The sequence below is a fragment of the Cuculus canorus genome, chromosome 6 (assembly GCF_017976375.1).
Source record: "Cuculus canorus isolate bCucCan1 chromosome 6, bCucCan1.pri, whole genome shotgun sequence".
In the NCBI taxonomy this organism is placed as follows: Eukaryota; Metazoa; Chordata; class Aves; order Cuculiformes; family Cuculidae; genus Cuculus; species Cuculus canorus.
This window is the reverse complement of record NC_071406.1, coordinates 7,611,830-7,632,742: the sequence shown is the minus strand read 5'-3', so window position 1 is coordinate 7,632,742 and position 20,913 is coordinate 7,611,830. Positions and strand designations below refer to the sequence as shown.

General features: G+C 39.6%; 1 protein-coding gene across 3 annotated transcripts in view; it reads right to left on the bottom strand.

Moving 5' to 3' along the window:
• The window catches only part of TMEM163 (transmembrane protein 163), a 106,023-nt gene that overhangs the window by 52,951 nt on the left and 32,159 nt on the right, over window positions 1-20,913 (bottom strand). The window lies entirely within an intron of this gene.

Here is a 20,913-nt window from a genome sequence, read left to right as displayed (position 1 = left end):
CACTGCACTGCAGTGCCGGTCCCACGAGAAAGCAGGACCCCTCCTGTCCAGCACCCCACTGCTTCACACAGTCCCATGCTTCCTTTCTCAGGTGCCAACCTTATGTTTTCAAACAAGATCATCTTAAAAAAAAGAATGCAAATAAATTAGAGAAAAGGAGGAGTGGTATTTTTTGTTTAGTTTTGCCTTTCCAGGGGGCAGGAACTAAAAGGAGGGCACATATGTTACAGCTCCAGTTGAGCTTTATCAGGATACTAAATTTAAGAATAGGAATAATAAAACTGGAAAGTCTGCAAGAACCATACTAGTTTTACTTCCAGGCACATGGTGCAAACTCTCTGCAATTCAATATACAGGTGCATAGTTCAGCCTGTTATATTCCAAATGGGGTCACTTGAATCGCCTGAAATAACTCAGTGCACAACAGTGAAGCACATTATCTTTTAATGCAACCATGTATTATTGATGCCTCAAGTCCAAATTTAACAACTGAAACGGGCTAGAATGCTGCAAATTCCTGTTATCGTACATCTGCCAAGGAAGCTTCTGCAGCTCATACAATCTACAGGCTTTGTAATTTTGAGCCTGAAACTAACTTCCAAAGCCAAAGGAAGCGGTTTGGCCCTGGACAGGAGACGGCTTTGCCCTTGGCAAAAAAAAGCCACGTATGATCAGAAACGTTCAGTGATACCAGACACATTTTGTATTTACCATAGAAAATTTTCCAAATAAATTAGAAACTACTTTTTTATTTGATGAATTTCAATTTTTTCATTCACAGAATCACAGAATCATAGAATAGTTTGGGTTGGAAGGGACCTTAAAGATCTAGTTCCAACCCCCCTGCAATGGGCAGGGACATTCGGCATGTGTGGGGGAGAGTTATATATTTTGATGTCATTATAGTCACGTAACTATATTTACAATTACTTCAAAAAAACAAACCCTTTACAGTAGTCTCACTATTTCACAGACAAGCAAACAGAACTGGATCGGGGTCTCAGGAGATATTTGAAGATCAGGGATCCAGAATAAGTTTAAGAGCCAGAACAACCCAGCTCTGAAAAGACAGAATAATTGTTTGAGAAGGCAGCTACGTCTGGGTGGTTGGCACAGTCTCACACATCATACTGTCTTACTAAGTAACTCTTGAAAAAAGCCCTTAAGTATTCCCTTTTTAAAGTTCTTATCTATAAAAGGGGATAAAAGTACTTCCACGCTTCAGGATGTTATACACAGGAAAAATCATTGTACCATATGGAAGCATTTAGCAATTCTGCAGAGTGACAGCAGGCATCACAAATCTCTTACCTATTTGAATAAAATATTATTATGATCTGCCTTTTACGATATTTCATATTCTCCAATCACTGCCTTAACTTCTGGCAGTGCAGACTTTAACTACTGAAAATGGTAACCCAATTGGAAATTATCTGCATGGTCTTCACAGTATTCACATAGTTTAACAGCAGTAAGATACTTTATTTTTATACTACAAGTATTTAAACTGACTCTAAAAATCAAAGCAGACTTCCTTTTATACTTCAGAGGTATATTAGTGCTGAAAAAACATTCACACTGAAAATACTTCTGTATTGCCCTTTAACTTGCATTAGTCTAATGTAATTATAACTACTGAAACTGATGTGACTTGTGCACCCCTATTACCGGGTCATTAGAAGCTCATTTTTCTCTTCCTGAAGGCTCTAGAATACAAATACAGGGAGACCCATGAACACAAAGGTGATTATTTTAAGCACCCTTCATTTTTCATACCTTTCACAGTTCTGAATTAGGAACACAGAAAAACGAGTCCACACAAAATTGTCACCTAATAATGAAGACACTGAAAATAATTATGAGAGAGCTATTAAAAACAACCTTCAAACTCAGGTAAGCGAGAACATAAAGACAGGCTGATGCTTTTGTAAGAAAAAGGAAAAAACAAACAACCAAACAATTTCTAGCATAATGATTTCTCTTGTGTTTTGACGGGGAGTTGCAAAAAAAGTCACACAAATGCAACACGAAATCTGTCAGAAGGAACAAACGAAAAATAAGATATTTGCTTGGCGCTTTCCTCAGTATTTTTGTGTGACTCCTCCCTCAACTAACAAGTGGTTAAATCCTGCAATTCTGTTCCTGAGAAGGATAAAGAGAATTGGAATAAATTCTCTGTGTGTACACATTTGTGATCTAGAAAGCCAGAACTGCTACTCCAGCTGGAGCCCATCCACGACTAAGCCTCGTTCAACAGATCCTGGGCCGCTCTGACCTAGAAGCTGGAGGGCAGAGAGCATCTCCGGATGCAGATCTGTCCCACACAGCTGTACAGCAGGGAATTTCTCTGGAATCATCTGTTTTTCTCTATCAGTGCCTTTCCCAGCACTTCCCACACCAGCCCATGGCTAATGGCACAACTGAGCCCCTCTGTCGTCACTAAGAACACCACAAGAGAGGAGCATAATAACAGAGATTGACAGGTTTCCCTTATAATAATACAAAAAGGAAAAAGGAGGCTTATATTCATTTCTCTATACATGGCTTCCCTGCACGTACAAAGAATGGAACACAGTATTTGAAGAGAAGACCAGAAGAAATTCACACTCGTAACATTTAGTCTCCTACTAAACGTTTGTTCTCTGAGCATTTTAATGACTTTAGAAATATGAAAACCAGGGAAGATTTGAACTGAAAAGCTTTGGTCATTGAAAAATAATTAGTCATCTTCACAGCTTTTTTCATCATCCTTATCCATTTCAGAGACAAGAAACATATCACAATACCCTCCCCCCATCTTAATTAGATGGCCAGTGAGCTGCTCCAGAACCAACACAAGCTGCCAAATACAATTAAGCAGACTGCCAGAATATAGTACAATAAGACAGAGGCTTTCTTTTTACAAAATGAGATCTAGAATGCAAAACATCCCCAAGACCTCAGCAAATTAGCAGTGAAACTTTAAAACTTGGATTTATACACACTTTTAAAAACCGGAATTCCAACTTAAAGTTGCAGTTTGGTGTAAGAAGTTTTAGATACCTCCACTGTGCGACAGGGCATGCAAAGACTTTTCCAGCTGCAGACATGCAGCCAGTTTTAGCATGCAGGAGCCTGAAGTCCTCTTCTCAGAAGTGGAGATGTTCAGCACAGAGCATGTCATGCTACAGGAACCTCTACATACTCCCAGACAGGAAAAAAGCTATTCCATACTCCATTAAATCCCTCCATTTAATCTTCAGTTTTTACAAGCGAAGAGTAATTCCTGCCATTTAACATTTAAACACTTAAAACCCTCAGAGAGGCATTCTTACACTCCAAGAAACTGCAGTTTAAAAAAATGTAAAACCACTTGTAGTCCTTTTACTAGTCTGTATGTTCCAGAATTCCTCTATGTGGCATATTTGACAAAGCACTAAAATTTGAATGTGGTAGATGCATATTGGAATAAGGTAATATTTATTTTGGAACTGAGAGTAAATTGGGAAAACTGTCACAACTTTACTGATCAGTTTTGCTAATAAGCATAGAAGATACCCAGACAACTACAGTATTTCCGAATCACCAAATGATTTCATAATTTAATCTTATTTCAGTACTGCCCTATCTACATTTATCTACCTTTACTGTATTGTTAGATAGTCTGTAGCAGTTTATCACCTAGATTCTTACACCACAAACTCATTTCTGTGGTCAGATAACTAGAAAGCAAGACAGGACTGAAAACATTACCTTCTTGTTCGTTCAGACAGACTGGCAGATTTTCTCATCTATTTCAGTATATTGTACCATGGGTTCTGATGAAAGTGACATTTAACTTACATTCCTGTCTGTATTACGGACAATTATTTGCATAAAGTATTTAAATAGTCCAGGTAACTGCAACTAAAATGCGTTGGTAAAGAAGGGAAGAAATTACAAGTTTATGTATTTCTATTTACTGTGTGTAAGCAAACTGATGAACATACCGACTCTCCCCCAAGTCAACAGGGCTCTGAGGGACAAAAGAGCTTCACTCACAAAATAAATTATGAAACTACTATCTAATAGGTAGAAAACCATTTGAGTCCTCTAAGCACAAAGGAAAGGCTGTTTCCTGGTTGCTTCTTGATGAAAGCTGTTTGGCAAGCCCAAGAGAGAAGGTAGGAAGCCATACAAGTACGAATCTTTAAGACAGGCAGTCCCGATAGCTCTCATTCTACAGAAGCTGGCCACTCTTAGTTTTATTTTAGCATCACCTTCAACGGAAGGCATTTTGGTTCATTTCTGTATAATAATTTTATTCTTTTCTATTCCCAAATACACTTTAAAGTGTGCAAGTCCAGAAGACTCTTTCTTTGCTGGAGCTTCTTTTCCTACACTTTTTTAACTAAAAGGTATCTATATGTTTTGTTAGCAAGATTTCAACTCAACAGCTAAAAGACAGCACACGCTTGCTTTACTTCTCACACAGCTGCTGGAATGTAAACAATTCTTAAAATCCGAACTGGACTTTTAATGCTCATTTAATACAAATTACCAAGCAAAGAAAATCCACCCTTCTTACGCAAATTTAATTAAATATTCAAGTTCTGAACGCAACCAGTTCTGCTAAATAAATAAAAAGTCAGGAAGAAAAAAAGGAAATCCTGTCTGTTATCTTTTTTTATCTCACCAGGTCAAAATATAAATAAACCTTCTAGGGAGAGAAGCAACTGGCTGATAGTTCTGTGTTGAATTTAACTGTAGGAAGGAATCGAAAGCCCTTCAGACAAATCTCTCCCTCAGACAATGTGCTAATCTTAACAATCTATTGCGAAGGGCTGCCATAAAGCAGCCTGTCATCAATCCTACCTCAGTGCTGCAAAAAGAAGTCACTCTGCTAGCAAGGATGACACGGACACACTGTACACAGAAAACAGCACTGCTGTCAGGCTCAGTATACAACTTGAGAGCAAACCCGCTGCACTAAGCCAGCTGCAGGCTCCAAGTCATTAAGGAAACATTACAATTATGTGAGTCTTAATAACAAATATTCTTAGGTCTGTATTTTTAATTAAACTTCAGTAGTAGCTTTTACAGGCAATAATTCTAAATAAAGTTCTTTGGAAACGTGTAATGCTGTTTTTCTAACAAAAACATTTTACAACTGTTATGGTTGCCTTCCAGTTGCCCAGTCTTGAAAAGGGGTAGCAGCAGGAAATCCTACTCAGCAGTTCACAAGATCGGGAAGATTGTAACAGCTTCCCCGGAGGATGCAGAGTTCCAAAACTAAAAGCAAAACCAGCAAATGATGGACATACCACGCTACTTTGTGTCTGACTAATTTTAGAGTAATTAGCTTGACATATCTACTGCTAATTCTGATCAAAGTAACAGCAAACTTCCAGTCCTGTCTCTGAGATAAGCTTAATTTATTTGGACAAAAATAGTCCAGGCAACTTCAGAAAAAAATGTGATAAGGCAAGAGAATATTGCAAAGATGCACATAGCTATTTACAACATGTAATCATGTCTGTAAAATTCAAACCACATCAATTATCTTTTTTGTGTTCCATGCATAACATGCTCCAAGGAACACGCTCTTGAAAAGTGTTAGAAATGTATTCACAGGTTTTATCCTATTTTTGGCATGAAAAAGCACTGAAACTAAGAAGAAAACGTCTACCTTTCAGTATACAGGGAATGTTTAAATCAGAGATGACATGTACCTGATTTGCAATCAAAAATACTTTTAAGCGGAAGACTCTAAGCACCAACAATCCATAGAGTCACTCAAAATACCCTGATTTAATTTTTCTAAAATGGTAAGCTTAGTCTCAGAAAACCCAGTCTCAAGTTTTCTGCCAGCAGCACTTCTGAAAACTGAGATAAACGGCTTAACCTCAATTATTACACCAGCAGTTTTAAAAATTGTTGTTGGCAATGATATATTTTTAGAAACATTGCTTCAGAAAGTAAAAAAAAACAAAACACATTTTCATCATTCTTAGGTCCTCATCTTCTTTGCTTTTAGATATCAGCCAGTTTCTAGTCATCCTCTGGCTTCATGCATAAAGTAATGATGCTTTTATTTCCTCATTTGTAAATCATGTTGAGAATACTTGCTTAGTTATAAAAGAAGAAACCTAGAATTACTGGTACCGGAATGCTGGACTTGCATTTAAAATACTTAGTGGTCTTAATTTGTAGTAACCAATCCAGATCCTTGAGTCTGAGATTAATTTATTAGAACTGGTAGGCTGAGAGTTGTTACACTACTGGAGCATTTCATGTCTGCCAAAGAAGTCTTGCTCACTATTCCCACTGTGCCAGACTTCCAGTTTTCCTTCCATTGTGAGGAAAGGCTTTGAATTTTCTTGGCCTGATGCACCAATACAGCACCAGCCCGACTCCCTTTCTGACACAAAGCCCACTGTCCCTAGTGATTTCAGCTGCCTGCTGCCTGATGAAGAAAAGATGTTCTCTTTGCAAAGCCTTCCAAGCCAAAATAGGTATTTCATATTCAATTACAGCTCTAATTATGTTAACTTATTCACCGCTTTTGGTGACCTCTCATCTCCCTCCCCAGTAAGGCACCCATTAAAGTTTACAAGTCACTGTATTGTTTTCCCTGTTTAACAGTTTCACTGTTAAAATCAGCAGCGTAAAACTAATGTGAATTATCCGAAATGTGTAAGAACAGAATTTCAGTATCTTTGTAGTGGCATTATAGAACAGCCTAAGAAAGATTTTCCCTTTACCCCTAAGAGGCTCAACTCTCAAGTCTGAAGATATTGCAGCATTCAAAGAAGTACGCTATATTAGTATACTAAATAATATCATATTAGAAAAGTAGCTTGCTTTTGGAAAGAGGAAAGAGCAAGCTACTTTTTATTGACTGTGCAAAGAAAATTACTGAGCCTTGGAGTACCGTAAATCCACCTCACAGTTTATTTCATGGTACCTTGATTGCATACTTGGGAGATGAGAGCCCAGAGTTTCAGACTCTGTAAATTTACATCATGTTCTTCAGATGTGCTTATCTATACTACTTGATTATCAAGCCTTCACGTAATAGACTGTGCTTGTAACAGCCTAAATTTACAGATTTCCCATTTTGAACAGAGCATGGTAAAGAAGTCCAAAAATTTCCATGGAAATCATTGAGATAACTTGATACTGCAGGATAAAATACTACTTACAATTGAAAACATTATTTTGCAAGCGTATTTTTGAAATGCTGGAAAGATGACATCCTTTCTTCAAATGTGAATTTGTAAGAGCTTCTCAAATATCTTAAAACATAATTCCCTTTTGCATACTAACTTTTAAAAAATAGCCTGCCATCCACTTCTTCATACTACCAAAGGATACAACTAAGAAAAGGCAACTGAAAGGAACAGCCAGGGAGAAAAGATTAATTCAGAGCCAGAGCTGAGGCTCCTCTGGGGTAGGATGCAGGAATGACACAGCCGCATCTGATGGAAACCATGCAATTAGTCACACCACACACGGAAAGTCTTGAAAGGACTTTAGAACAATTCTGAAAGTTCTCTGCATAAGGAGTGTATCTTTGCATGCGGAAGGAGGTGATCATTCTGTACATATACACTGTAGGCAGTTAGCCCTACTAATATTTGTAAAATGGATTTGCAATAAGTTAAGGCAAATAATATCTGTTCTTTGCCAGAAAGCCCTTATGATACAGAAACCAACCTTTAAGCTTTGCATATATTACGCAGGCTCATATTTTCCAAAGAAAATCATAATTTATTTCTGGCCTCCTTAGCATCTTTTATAAGATGCTATATACCTCTTTTATACCTTTCATATGGGACCTCACAGGTTATTCCTGATAACAACTGATTCACACGCATTTATAGAACATTTTCATTAACATTTATTTAACTGAAAATATTTTCAAGGTAAAAGCCTCAATAGATGATGACTTACTGGTGTATGCATACTGCTAAACTAGGGTCCAAAATAATTCATGAATAACTCCATAATTACTTCTGACAAGTTGTTACTTTTGTCAGAAAATGAATGTTTTCGCAATAGCAAATACAATCAAGGAACAAAAGGTGCTGATCAGGAGTTAGTAAGTAAATACAATGGCAAGAACTTTGAATAAAATTGTGAATGGTTTTTGTTGATGCTGTATATAGCTCCAAAGAAATTACTTCCTCAGTTGTTTCGACTAGTACTCTACGACATGGAACAACAATGCAAAAGTGATCCCTGTCTTTGATATCTTTCTTAAATTCTGGGTTAAAAATCTGCAACTTTATACTGATGTGACTGGAATCAATGAATTTTTAAGTTCTTCTAGGAAAGAATTTGTAAAAACAGGTGTTGGCATTTGGGAGCCGTGGTACTGGACACAAACCAGATGATTAATTTCACAGGTACCACAGAAAGCAGTTCCAAAGAGAAAATTTCATTGAGACAGCCAGAAGAATATTCAAATGAAACAAATCAAAACAATTTTATAAATACTCCTTAAATTAGAGAGTTAAAATTTATTCAAATTGGCTGAAAATGCCAGTCTCATTTTCCCTTTTTCTCCAAGGCAAGGGGGTTAGAACTAGATGATCTTTAAGGGCCCATCTGACCCAAACCATTTTATGATTCTATGATAATTCAGGTTCCATCTATCTAAAATGCACAGTCTTTACCATCTACTGAAACAACTAATCTGTCCGATTTGTGCAGCAATCTGAAGCAGCATTCATCGATCCACAGATTCTGATTTTTAAACTGTATGAAAAGGTTAAATAATCACTGTAACTTTGATTATTTGTGATTTCGGACCTGAAACTGGTCACAGCAGAACAGCTAGGACTTTAACGCTCTGTCTGACATTCAGAAAAACTCTCAGAGAAACCATTCTACTGGTGCTAGGTTTTAAATTTGTTTTGCAGCTGACCCAAAGTGGCTGCACAGCATCTGTTTCCTCTCAGCACCACGTTCCATACCAAAAAAACATACTTTCTACTGTAAAAAAAAATCTCACCATAAAAACACAGATTTAAATAAAGAACTCTAAATACTTAATTACCTTTATATGGCTGTTGGAAAGAAAAATTTTTATTCCTATATATCGTAAGATGAGTTGTTTGGGGTTTTTTTGAAGAATACTATACTACCCCATCACCTTTTCTACGCCTTTTCCAAAGCAAACCCACTGACAATTATAAAGACTGATCACTCTATGTGACTTACTTGACCAATTAGACACTCACAAGTCTATGAGGCCGGATGGGATCCACCCAAGAGTATTGAAGGAGCTGGCAGACTTGCTTGCCAAACCCCTTTCCATCATCTTCCAGCAGTCCTGGCTGACTAGGGAGTTTCCACTGGACTGGAGGCTGGCTGATGTTATACCCATCTTCAAGAAGGGTCGGACGGAGGACCCAGGAAACTACAGGCCTGTCAGTCTGACCTCAGTGCCGGGGAAAGTCATGGAACAGGTGATCTTGAGTGCTATCACGAAGCATACGCAAGAGAACCGGGTGATCAGGCCCAGTCAACAGGGGTTCATGAAAGGCAGGTCTTGCCAAACTAACCTGATCACCTTCTATGACAAAGTGACTCAACTACTGGTGAGGGAAAGGCTGTGAATGTAGTCTTTTTGGACTTCAGTAAAGCCTTTGACACAGTTTCTCACAGCATTCTGCTTTAGAAACTGTCTGCCTCTGGCCTGGACAGGCGCACACTCTCCTGAGTTAAAAACTGGTTGGATGGTCCAGAGAGAGGTAGTCAATGGAGTTAGCTCCAGCTGGAAGCCAGTTACAAGTGGGGTTCCTCAGGACTCAGTACTGGTCCAGCTCTGTTCAATGTCTTTATCAATGACCTGGATGAGGGCATTGAGCGCACCCTAAGTAAGTTTGTGGTTAACACTACGCTGGGTGGAAGTGCCAATCTGCTTGAGGGTAGGGAGGCTCTTCAAAGGGATCTGAACAGGCTGGATTGATGGGATGAGACCAATGGCATGAGGTTTAACAAGGCCAAGTGCAGAGTCCTGCACTTGGGGCACAACAACCCTGTGCAGTGCTACAGAATAGGAGAAGTCTGGCTAGAAAGCTGCACAGAGGAAAAGGACCTGGGGATGTTGGTTGACAGCCAACTGAACATGAGCCAGCAGTGTGCCCAGGTGGCCAAGAAGGCCAATGGCATCTTGGCTTGGATCAGAAACGGTGTTACCAGCAGGTCCAGGGAGGTTATTCTCCCTCTGTACTCGGCACTGGTGAGACTGCACCTCGAATACTGTGTTCAGTTCTGGGCCCCTCACCACAAGAAGGATGTTGAGGCTCTGGAGCGTGTCCAGAGAAGAGCAACGAAGCTGGTGAGGGAGCTGGAGAACAAGTCTTATGAGGAGTGGCTGGGAGAGCTGGGGTTGTTTAGCCTGGAGAAGAGGAGGCTGAAGGGAGACCTTATTGCTCTCTACAACTACGTTAAAGGAAGTTGTAGAGAGGAGGGAGCTGGGCTCTTCTCCCAAGTGACAGGGGACAGGACAAAGAGAAATGTCCTCAAGCACCACCAGGGGAAGTTCAGACTGGACAAAAGAAAAAAAAGTTTCACAGAAAGGATCATTGTGCACTGGCATCGGCTGCCCAGGGAGGGGGTTGAGTCACGATCCCTGGAGGTAATTAAAGGACAGGTGGATGAGATACTCAGGGTCATGGTTTAGCGGTTGATAGGAATGGTTGGACTCAATGGTCCTGGAGGTCTTTTCCAACCTAGTGATTCTGTGATTCGCCTCCCTCTTCTATACCACAGTATTTACAAAATCTTTTTGACTTGGAATGACTCACCACAGCTCTATGTGGCTCCTGTAGTTTGTGAAAGATTAATGTAGCATTGCCACTGGATAAACAAGGAGAAAAATGAAAAACAATCACAAAAGGTAAAAAATTCTGATCCATAGGCAAAATGTCAAATTAAAGCACATCAGCAAGGTACTGGTTCATCCTTAAACTTCAAAAGAAATACTTAAGAATCCACCTAAAATTTTATTACAGCAAGAATAACGAATATATCCTTTCCTTCTTAACGAAACACTAATGTAGCGTGAAGAACAGTATGTAACTACCTTTTAGTTTACAACCAGACAGAAATGAGACAGAAGTGTTGGCTGAAGAAAACCCTGTATAATGTTACTACAGAGATCTGTATAACTATTTAAAATGTTATGCAACGAAGAAATGTCTGCATAGCAAGTTCTGCAGAGATGATCAGCTGATTTCCTAAAGAATTTGGTCAATTAATTATATACCTTTTATGTATACTTCAGAGATGCAGGTCCTCTCTTTTATCATGCACTTTAGTGTAATATGTTCACGTGACACATAATATTATTATTAGAATGCAAAACTTAAAAAAGCATGTATTGTTATTTTTCCTTTGCTTTTTGGAACTACTACAGAACAAGCACCATCCCCAAGGCTACTCAACTAATGAAAATCACACTAAAAACAACTGGCCAAACCGAGTCCCTCAGTCCCTACACGTTACTAAGAATTTGAGAAGTTACAATGAATTACAGAAACTTCACATCAAATCAAAACAAATGCAAACTAGTCATTTGCACACACCTGCCAACTAAAGAAAAGGACCAGTTCAGCACAGCAAAGCGAAAAATCCTTCCATGTGTTTTCTGTGTATATATATGCACACATTGGAAGGAGGGAAAATAAACCAAACTGAGCTGTGAAATGTGGCAATGCACTACACGTTTGGAGGAACACAGACTGGTTCCAATGCTGAGCCAGCCTGCAGGATAAGCTGGAAAAAGAAGAGTCAGCCTAAAACATCAAAGAGCAGGAAAGAAAAGCCACATTTGTCACCATCCATCACCAGCAGCTCCTTCCTCAGGACCCAGCCTTGTGTCGCCAGTAGAAAATGCTTCAAATGCAGGAGAGCAAAGGGAATTAAATGCAGGCTTAAACAAAGTCTTCAAACTCAAAGACAACTACTCCTTTTCCTATCAAATGCAATATACGACGCCAAAGCAAAACAAGAGAAGCAACATTCAGGTTGCAGGTTCAGAAATAGGTGAGGTGTTGACTTCAGCTTGGGGAAGCCTAAGACTTCTGCTTTGTCCATTTATGATACATCTTCAGCTATTGCCATGACAACACTGACATCTCTCCGTGCTGTGAAGTGCTCTTAGTTTAAATATTGCATAAATGAACATAAATCTTTCATATATCTCATGCCGCTATTGTTTGTGGAATGGGGGCAGCATTCCTCTCCTCAGTTTTATTAGAGGAAGAAATATTATACAGATCAGTTATATTGTTCTGCACTGAGCACTGAAAAATTTCAACAACCCAACCTAGCATAATGTTAGTATTTTTTATGTAAAGTAGTACAGTCAGGCTCTCTGCATCCTGAGCACAGGAACAGACAGTTTCATCACATTTTCTGTCCTGAAAAATTCAAGACCTCCACAATAACTTATTTCCCATGTAGAAACTTAAGGTAGCTCAAGTAAAAGAACATTTTAAGAATGTTTCAATATTCCAAGTGAACCTTTTTCAGAGATTTTCAGTTAATTTTTTTTTTATATTTTAATTTTTAACTCCTTTGGGATTCATGAAGACCGAAAATTTTCTTAGAATAACAACACTTCCATTTGTCTCCAGTATGAGCACAATTGTGATGCCCTGCTTTCTCTCAGGACATTCTGCACTTAAGAATCAGTAAAAACCTTTGTAAAAAAGATGTAACTTCTATTAACACGCACATGGAAATCCATAGCAACCACGCCATTATTTACTGTTCTCCATTCATAAAAGCATTTGAGATAAACCTGGAAATAAATTAGATCTTCCTAGTTTTCTACTTGATTAAAGACATTTTAGAATAAATACACCAAGAGAAAGAAAGAGCAGTGAAGCCCTTTAGAAAAAAAAGTACTTTTCCGCTGCAAAGGCCTATCAACACGTTCACGTAGGTATTCTGATGTAAAACCGGCACCCAGTTCATATGCTGTTATGAGTGTACATCCCTGCTTTTCATGCTGACTTGTTGTTTCAACAGGGCCGTCTTCTCAGGGTGGACCTATGTCTCTGCAGACAAAGCTGATAATTTCCAAAACAGGGATGAATTTATTTAGGACTAAATGTACCTCATAGGACTGGGAGTGCACATACTGCACCAGACACTGTTAACGTTAGAAGCAGTGTATTTCTACTACCCTAACAAAACCACATCCTTCAGTTCCTTTACACACAATGGAAATCAGCCTTGTGTCAGCTCTCGATCCTGTGCTCTTCTTTCTGTACAGAGCATGTGGAGCTTCTACTAATATTTCACAACATATATGTACATTTTCTTATATACAGATACTCCAGAATAAGATGGCACGGGGTCATAGGGTATCTTTGTTTGCAAAATACACAGCAATATGGTAGTGAACTCTGAGAAAATGCAGCAAGATTAAATTCATTGTTAATCACTCCCTGTATTTTGTTCACAGATAGGCAGATAGATATTTCATCTCATTTCTCTTTTAGGCTCACTTTTCGTGGCTGCTGTAGCATTTAAATAAGAGTTAATCAGTTCACTCCAGAGCAAAGGCAAGTACTATAAACAGAGCTCCATGGCCCAACGGATGTTCAGCAAATGTGTTCAATCAACACTTGATCCTTCTGGAATAAAGAAGATGTGCCTCTGCATCAGATTTAGCCTTTGTCTACTGTTTGAATAGTGTGACAGTCTGTGTATGCCATAATATGATTTAGATTGAGGGGAAAAGGGCATAGGGTTATTCTCAAACTGTATTGCAATGCCTAGTTTTCATCTAATGAGGATTATCTCATTCACAGTTGAAAATCTATACCTACTGCAAACCCACAAGTTACAAAAGGAGGTGTGTGCAAAGCTGCAGCAGCTGGTGGGAAGGCAGATTTCAATTTTCTCCATTAGGACTCCTTTTCCATATAAGCATGTTAATTATTATCACTGAAATAAAGATTTTATTAAGCATATTAATGAAATTTTGAATCACAGCATGCTTTTTTCTGATTAAGTTCGTTATAATTGAAAATGGCAAGCTTACGAGCACAGCATTTGCTGGCACTTAAGATGGTGTGCTGCTTTAAAAGATAACAGTGATAAGTAAGTCATTTGGTCATAATACGCATTAAAGAAAAGATCCTTACGAACATCAACAATAAATAAGTACTGAATAGTAGTCTTGATTCTGTAAATCCCCACAGAAATTGGCAATTTCAGCTGTGTTCAATATCTCATCTAAACTGGTAAGATTATCCAAATTCTCACAAGTAACTCTCATTTTTTTAGCAGATTACAGGTTAATTACAAAAAGATCTGGAGCCTTCCTGAAATCCAATAAGGAAACATAACACAGCACCATTGTTGCACACAGACACATAAGTCCCTTTCATCTCTAGAGCCAAGTTGCACCACTCCAATTTTCTATTAATTAGATAATCTTTCAGAGGATTATTTGCTAATTAGTAGGATTTCAGCATATGAAAAAATACACAGGAAAAAAACCCACAAAACACAAAGAGAGATGTCTTTAAGGAACCAGGCATGTTATATGGGACATAGTATGGGAACTCCACACAGCACCTATAAAGACCATAGACCAACTCTTAGATGAAGCAAGCTCTCCAAGCACTCTCTTCCCAAACAGAAAGGCTTGCTCATAAACCTCCCTACTAAGAATTCCTTAATTCCTCACTTTTTCCTGTAATTTTGACAGCAAATTCAGTCAAGATACATTTGCAACTTTCTATACTATTTGTGGTAGCCTTACTCTTGGCTATATGCTGGGGCTTTTTAAATCATAGAATGGTTTGGGTTGGAAGAGACCTTAAAGACCATCTCATTGCAACCCTCCTGCCATGCGCAGGGACACCTCCCACCATAACAGGCTGATCAAGGCCTCACCCAACCTGGCCTTGAATGCTTCCAAAGACACAGCATCATGAGGAATTTCTTCCTAACATCTAATCTAAATCTTCCCCCTCCTCATTTAAAGCCATTCCTCCTTGACCTGTCACTCCATGGCCTTGCAAAAAGTTCCTCCCCAGCTTTCCTGTAGCCCCTTCAGGTACTGGAAGCTGCTCTAAGGTCTCCCTGCAGCCTTCTCTTCTCCAGGCTGAACAACCCCAACTCTCTCAGCCTGTCCTCATAGTAAAGGTGCTCCAGCCCTCGGATCATCGTCATGCCCCCCCAAACTGTTACTTCCATTGAGCCGATCGTGTGGTAATAAACAAGCCCTCTCAGACAGTATGCGCTGGAAGAAACCCTCTTTTTTCTGCTTGCAATTATAACTATCCATGCTTCACAGACTTTCTTTCACAGTCCTTCACTTTCTTCCACAAAGTTTAACCACAGTTGTGGGATACTCGCATGACCAGCCGGCATAAAAAGCTGTCTAGTTCTGGAATTTGGGTTACTACATGTCCACCAAATGATACTGCATCTATAACCAGAGAATCTCCCCCAAACTGCCACTTTGTTGAGAAGTTAGACATGTGCAATCCAAAAGGCTGAAACAGGAAGAGAGAGCTGTCAGACTTATCCTAGCAGTAGCAATTTTATTCCTTCACCTCCTCCCAGCCAACCAAAACATGGAAAGAGTCTTGGCTGCTGCTGTCCTTGACTGTTCCGACTTGCTGCTGCCATATCCTCCTCCATTATTTCCAAGGCACAGCACTGCCAGTTCAATTCCAGGTTCTACTCCACCCAAGATCTGAGCAGCAATGTGCAGTCACACGACTTCAAGCAACTGAGATAAGCAACGTGCTACGTCAGCCAACTATCCAGCAACCGGAAAAAACGATGGATCAGTCCTGGCAGCTGCAGACTACAGTCTTGTCTGCTGCTGAGTCAAGCATTTGCAGCATATTTGACAGCAGCAGACACAGCCAAGTGTGTTTAAGTTCCAGCAGCGTGGAAGCATCCTGCCAGCAACTCTAGAGCCACAAAAATCCTAACAAAGATATCAAAGCTTAATAGCCTGCAAGTACTTACTGTATGTAAACTTTGGTCAGGGAAGTCAAGAGAGCCAAGCATTGTTCATGTGGTTGGAGAATTTGGGTGTCTTGGGCATAGGTGAGAAACAGAACAAAAATATTTTGGACACGCCTATGCATTAAAAAGTGCCTGCCTCCTTTGGTGATTGAAAAGAAAGGTAAAAACCCTTACCTATAAGAGATTTCTAAATACTTCTTACGTTGCATTTCTGGTGGAACGTGCTGATGTCTTCAGTAGACTGAGTTTACTGAAGAAGATAAATATTACTGCCTGTAAGCACTTGTATATAGCCTTCTCCTCCTGAGATAGTGAGAATATTTTTTAGTTTGACAGAAAGGAAAGAAAAAAAATGTATGAACTGCTCAATAAGAGCTGAAGGCTTACCAGGAAAGACAACTTTCTTAGAGCACTTCAGAAACATCTGAATTAAAAGTGCACCTCACAGAGCTGTCTATACTCCCTTCAGGGATTGTTTTTGTAAAGAAGAAAGGCACCTAGCTTTGAAGTCAAAATAATGAAATAAAAGATACAGCCATCTTATGTTCTCTTAATTATCAGGGAAGTAATAACTGTCAACATATGTTACATTTCAAAATCTTTGTTTTTAAAATCACCTGCTATTTTCAAACTCACCACTGAAGTTATACGTGTTATTCAGCACATCAACCCTTGTGATAACATTTAGAAATCCAAGGGACATTTTGTAACTACACAAAATAAATATACTGTGTGTAAATACTGTATGTAAATGTAAATATGCTGTAAATAGATTATTCTCACTATACCCCACTGAAGATTTCTGAGAACAGACACTGTTATCCACAAGTACCAAAGGGTAAGGGATTCAGTCTGGAAAAGGAAAATAGATCACCACCACATACATTTAATGCACTTCTGGTGGCCCAACTTAAAAAATTGGCAACTGCTCTTTCTTCGGTAAATGAATGTATGTCTGTCTAAGATGATCTGAGTGCTAGAGCACCTCCCATACAGCAACAGGCTGAGAGAATTGGAGTTGTTCAGCCTAGAATAGAGGAGGCTCCAAGGAGACCTTATAGCGACCTTCCAGTACTTCAAGGGTCCGCAGGAAAGCTGGGGAGGGGCTCTTTAGCAGGGAGTTTAGGAACAGGACAAGGGGTAGTGGTTTTAAGCTGAAAAAGGGAAGATTTAGATTAGATACGAGGAAGAAATTTTTTACTGGGAGGGTGGTGGGGCCCTGGCACAGGTTGCCCAGGGAAGCTGTGGCTGCCCCATCCCTGGAAGTGTTCGAGGCCAGGTTGGATGGGGCTTCGAGCAGCCTGATCCAGCGGGAGGTGTCCGTGCCCATGGCAGGGGGGTTGGAACTGGATGATTCCAACCCAAACCATTCTATGATTCTATGGTATCATGCAAGCAATCTGAAAGCAGGACACTCACACAATGTTGTCTAACTCACCTAACAGCCTTCCAAGAAAGGGAAACACATTTGGTTCTAAAAAAGGAAAAGAGAACTATAACACATAATATGGAATTGTCACACTGTCTGTGGTACACATCTGAACGGCCCATGAGTAAATCTGGTGGGTATTCTGTGGATATTACAGATGAGGTCAGCATACTGTCATAGCCACAGAATTCCCAGAGCAAGCAAAGTAAACGGGGAAGGGCCATCTGGACAGTATATTTAAGCAAAACAACGTCCCACATTAATGAATGTGCAACTAAAGGTTCAGCTGTTCTTCTCTCCTAGTACCGCTAAGGTCAAGGGGAGGGTACGTTGCTAATCTCGGCATCACCACTACAAGAATCACTTTTAATTTAAATTTTCTGGTACAGGTATTTGCTGCCAAAATTGGTTCTCTTCACTGCGAGCACATAGTAACGCTTCAGAATCCTGGATAGCTGTGAAGGACTGCATCTAGTGTGTATCCAAGCTTAATTGTTATGTTTCTATCAGCATCACAGTGCCACAAAACTATGAGTTCCTTAGACTGCTGGCAATAAAGCTTAAAGAGCAGAAGCATTTGCATTTTTATTTTCCCTTTTCCAGTTGTCTGCAATGCAATCTAAAAGGCCTTGCAAGAGAGCCAATATGCATATTAAAAAAAAAACCGCACAGAAACTTGCTTGGTTTCTATTTTTAAAATGACTGGAATAAAACAATGGGTACAAAGTTGCATGTGAGCAGCCCTGGAACAGACTGCATTTTCCCTGGCAAATTTCCTACTACAACTGCAGACCATGAAACACGCATATCAATGTCAACAATAAAAATAATTTGTATTTATAGCAAATGTGGGCCAAATAGATGCAATTTAGGACACCAATCATGCACTGTAGCATAGTAATATAATTTAGAAAATAATGTAAAAACTCACCTCATAAATAAGGGTTTTTGGAAATACTCACTACAGTCTCCCAATAATATTGGATGGTTTTAGTGTTTTAGAACCACTGTATTGTTGCAGTCAGTCTGTTCCCTGTTCAACTGGGTGATCTACAAGATCCCTTCCAACTCAAACCATTCTGTGATTCTATTCTGTGATTCTAAGTATTTTTAACTCAGTTTTATAGTAAGCCAAAGCTGTTTGGGGCAGTTCAAAGTTCAGAATCTCCCATGTCTGATTTTTAGCTGCTGCAATTCTGACAGGCAGCAGTTGTTACATCTTATTCTATAGGATGGGGTGTTATACAGACACCAGCCTACAAAACACCTGCACCTCGGAGTAAAACTGCCTCTCAGTGCTCACAGTATTAACACTTATTTTTTACCATTACCTGGCCATTAGTTTTTCATTTCTTGAGACAACTACAGCCATGGACAGTATGGTTAAACACAATCTATTAAAACATGTAACAACTAGAGGAAGTTGAATTTTAGCACAACAGCTGTTAGCTACTACTCTGCCAAAATCAAGCCTCAAAGGATTCCCAAAATCAAAAATCTGAATAAGAGGTGAGAAAATATAACTGACTTGGAACCATTAATCTTCAATGAGGGACCTCCACTGGTCAAGTTTTACAGCAGCTAATGACAGCAGTGGGTGTTATACTACAAACTGAGGATGAAATCCTGGCTCCAAAGTTCATGCCAAATTCCGACAGTACTTTTGAGCAATTCTTAGCCCTTCTGACTCAGTTTTTGAACTGTCAGTTGAGTGGGAGGTGTGAATTGAGGAAATGTTTTCATGAGTTTCCTCATTTAGCTATTTTTCCATAACATACATTGGCAGAGCTCAGAGGAGGGAAAAAAACCACCACCACTCTGCAGACTGTTCACTGTTTTCTGAGTGAATTACTCAGCTTTTTAGCTAAGCCAACGCTTACACCTCCCAGGGTTTCCAGAATTGCTGAAAGCTGCAATTCTTACTCCTTAACACAAAGAACCAAAGCCCAAGAACAACTCTTTTTCTACAATTATATTTTTTCAGGTCCCTTCCCAGGTGGATATCCACATGAAACCTATTAAACTTCAAGCTATTACTGAAAGGAAAAAAACTGCTCGGAGACTTTCATGCAAAGAAGAAAGATGTACACATGCTAAATATAATACTGATTATTTTCATAACTTTAATGCTTATCATAGCCTGAACTTCAAACTCGAGTAGGCTGGGATAGGTAGGAATTCCAGAGCAAAAAGGAAAAGACGTCTCTGACTATCGCTTAGAACAGAAGCTTGTAGGCCAATCTCTGGGACCCATTTCCAGCTCTGCTACTGACTGACTCTGTGACTTCAGAGACTATAATACAAAATGTAGAATGTAAAGATCCCTGTAGGACCCAATCAGCTCAGTACATTTTGGATTGCCTTTATGAACTCATAACAGAGAGAATAAGAAACATCTATCTGCCTTTGAAACCCTTACTTGAAAGGGGATGAAACCTCAGTGTTCCTTGTCTGAGAGAAGAAAATGTCAGGATTCGAGTCAGGATCACAGTGTTGAGAAGGCAGATAGAAACAAATCGTCAGCCCAAAACTGACTATGCTACAGGAGATGACATAAGGGGAGGCGTGAAGAAACTTTTGAAACAAAGGAGCATAAGCTTTTGTAAGAACAGCAGGGAAGCAGTGGTGGGAACAGCAGCACTCAGAACCAGGTATGGCACCTTCAGCAGTCACCCACCAGCACTGCGCCCTCTGCCCAAGAGCTACAGAGCCACCTCCTTGTCAGAGCCCGGGAGGAGCCAGTTCTCTGAGCTGTGGGGTACAACTGGAAGGGCTGTCAAGCACTGGAACAGGATGTCCAGTGAAGTGGCTGAGTCCCCATCCCTGGAGGGATTTAAAAGACACACATCTGTGGCATTTAGGGACATGGTTTAGTAGTGGACTTGGCAGTGTTAGGTTTACGGTTGGACTTGATGATCTTAAAGGTCTTTTCCAACTTAAATTTTGAGATTCTCCATGTGTATGACCTTGCAGGGTGCCCAAGGATGTGGGACAGCAGATACATAAAGCAATACGGATACATCTCCACCTGGAGGGGTGTGTGACAGGCCCTGCAAATGCCCAGAGAAGACATGTTCTCATTACCCTTTCTTTTTGTCATGAGGGGACAGGTGTGCACCTGTAACCCTGGGGAGATGAGGGTTAGTTATAAAAGAGTATTTAGAAAAGTGCTGTCGCATGTCAGTATGTCCTAAGTGTCTAATATTGTGGTTTATCCATTGCATTACTATTACTGATCCTTAATGTACAATTTACTGATTACGAGTTAATTAGATGTCATTAATGAGTCTATAAACCACTTTGATCCTTGTTTGATTTAATCTGTGTTAACTGAGAAGTTTGTCACTGCAACCGGCATTCAAACTGAGTGTTGCTGTAGAAAGAAACCCAGAAGTCACTATTGCCTTAAACATGCCCAAATGAAAAATTCCTTGGTGGGCCACAACATAGATGGAGAGCTCCAGCGCAGACAGCATTTCCAGACAGAACAGCAGTGCTCTCCAGAT